Source organism: Miscanthus floridulus, chromosome 3 (genome assembly GCF_019320115.1).
Source record: "Miscanthus floridulus cultivar M001 chromosome 3, ASM1932011v1, whole genome shotgun sequence".
In the NCBI taxonomy this organism is placed as follows: domain Eukaryota; kingdom Viridiplantae; phylum Streptophyta; class Magnoliopsida; order Poales; family Poaceae; genus Miscanthus; species Miscanthus floridulus.
The window spans coordinates 151,026,438-151,028,952 of NC_089582.1; the positions used below are offsets into that span (position 1 = coordinate 151,026,438).

The 2,515-nt window shown below is 38.0% G+C and overlaps 1 long non-coding RNA gene across 1 annotated transcript; it reads right to left on the reverse strand.

Moving 5' to 3' along the window:
• Window positions 1-915: 915 nt before the first annotated feature.
• LOC136547543 (uncharacterized) lies at window positions 916-2,303 on the reverse strand. Its single transcript, XR_010781586.1, has 3 exons — window positions 1,751-2,303; window positions 1,603-1,651; window positions 916-1,019 (listed from the first exon to the last, which is right to left on the reverse strand). It is a non-coding gene; the product is annotated as an uncharacterized lncRNA (long non-coding RNA).
• Window positions 2,304-2,515: the final 212 nt, after the last annotated feature.

Genomic DNA, 2,515 nt, shown 5'->3' on the forward strand with positions numbered 1-2,515 from the left:
GGCTGTGCCAGCCGCCCGTCCCAGGGTGTTCCTACAGAGGGTGCCTCTGTAGGGGCGGTTTCCTGACTGCCCCTGCAGTGCCCTCTGTAGGGGCGACTGGTGTTTTCAGCCGCCCCTACAGTGGACTTCTGTAATGGCGGCTGTATCACCAGCCGCCCCTGCTGTGTGTATTTGTAAGGACGGTTCAATCAAGAACCGCCCCCTACAGTAGATTTTCCAGCAAAAAAATAATTTAAATTCAAATCTGACCATATATATATATATAATTTAAATCTAGTAACAACAATCTTTTCTCAACTCTGACATATATTTAAGCATTTTCAGGAAGTACACCAATTCACACTAAACATTTTGACACTGGTTTCACAAAATCACAGCAAGTAAATACAACTAGAATAATAAAGTTCAAACATTTGCTCTAGCCAATACTGAAAATTCAGTACATTTGATGCAGTCACAACTACACATGCAGATATTGCTACTGCTAAGAAATCTCCATGGAGACAAATAATTGTTAAGAATGTGAAAATAAGTGGTGTGTGATGTACCGTGCATCAGGAACAAGCACCAAGAATTTGCATAAACAACATAGAGCATCTTACCATCGTTGGGTTAAATCCAAATCCATCGCCCATTTGAATCATTTTTTTGTGCATCATCAGTTGCTGCACATCCAGGCAAAGATAATCAAACCACCAGGCAATGCAAAACAATAAATAAACACCACTAACAAGTTTTTCAGAGATAAAGGTGAGTATCATTACCGTTTTCTTCACCAAGGATCAGACTGAAAAGACCCCTCAAGTCGAATAAATTGAGAAAATACCTATCAATAACAGTAAATGTTAGAGATTATAGAGCTCCTAGTCACTATCATCAAGGTAATTCCTTGACACAAAGATAATAATTCTATACATACCATGAACGGCTGCTGACATAGCTGACAGCAGCAGTGCTCAGGTCAATCCCATTTTGCAGCATTCCCCTGAATCTCTGAGTCAACGGAAAGGGGATTTTCGCTGAAAAGAGATTGGCATATATGTGAGCATGCTTTAACTACATACAATTAGAGATAAGATATGATAACAAAACAGCAAAAGCAAATAATACACATGGGTATATGTCTGCTCTATTACGTGAAATTTGCTAACTACTAATTTCATCAGAAGTATTTAATTCTTAACAATGCATCTCTAAGTTTTATTGGGATCACAAGCCAGGAATTGAAAAGTGCTAGATAGAGAACGTGACTATAAAATAGCATTTTACCCTATCATTTTCAATTTAAAAGTAAAAAGAAATGGCGACTTCAAAACATAGTTTTGGTATCAGGTTTCTTCCAAAGATTGCAAATTGCCACACCAAAATGTGTTAAAATATCATTTCCATCATCTATTGATGATACCATAAGATAAAGTTGAGGTGTGTTTATATACAATAACTTTGCAAAGACTCAAAAGGTAGAATTGAGCTTCTGGAATTAACAGAGGTGATCTTATAATAGCATGGAATTGGAATTAATATGAGGATTAAACTTGTAGCTGAGATATGAGAAGATCAGGTATCCCAAATCATATATATATTAAGCAAATATGGACATACCTGCAACAAAACCTGAAAAGAAAAAGTTCACCCATGCAAATGTAAGTGTCTGCAAAAAGACAAAACAGCATGTTAATATAAGGTAGAATGCCACACAGATAGCCAACTATACTGCAACACAAATAATTCAATGTGCAGAACATAGGACCTGAGGAACTATCATGGATAGATTCTTCTTCATCATGTCCATGGCCATGTTTGGATCTGAAAACATGGCTGCCTGAGCCTTCTACGCCTCTTCCTTTGGAACATGAAGTAATCCATTTTCCTACAATCACTAGATATGGGATAAGGTAGCACCGACCAGTCCTGCTACATACCTACTATTGTAACCGCATTTCTAATACTCAATCACCAACACAGAAACCATGACAAAACAAACAAAAAGTAATACTACGTTTTGCTTCCTTGCATCTAACAATAGCAAGAGGAGGCCAACCCTTGCACCTAACAATAGCAAGAAGATGGCACTTGCTATTTCACAGAAAGGAAGCGTATTCTAACAGCTAAAATGAGCACCTCCCAGTCTAAGCTCTCTTACTCAAATTCATGACAACAATCGATGCTTACAACGTATAGCTAAGTAAAGACCTAACAGTAACAATAAGTTTTGCTCGATTCTAAGTGGCACAGATCAATCCTTCCAACCAAATGAAACTGGTGTGTGACCAGTTGAAAGGGGAGACTAGTCTAACAGCAAAAATGAGGACCTACCAGCCTAAGCTCGTTTCTAAGAAACAAAATCATGACCGCAGATGCTTATACAACGTATATATAGCTAACAAAAGAACTAACAACAGGTTCTGTATGATTCTAAGTGGCACAGAGCAATCCTTGCAACCAAAATGAAACTAGTTGCGTGACGAATTGAAATAAAAGGATATGGGATAAGGTAGCACCGACAAGTTCCTGC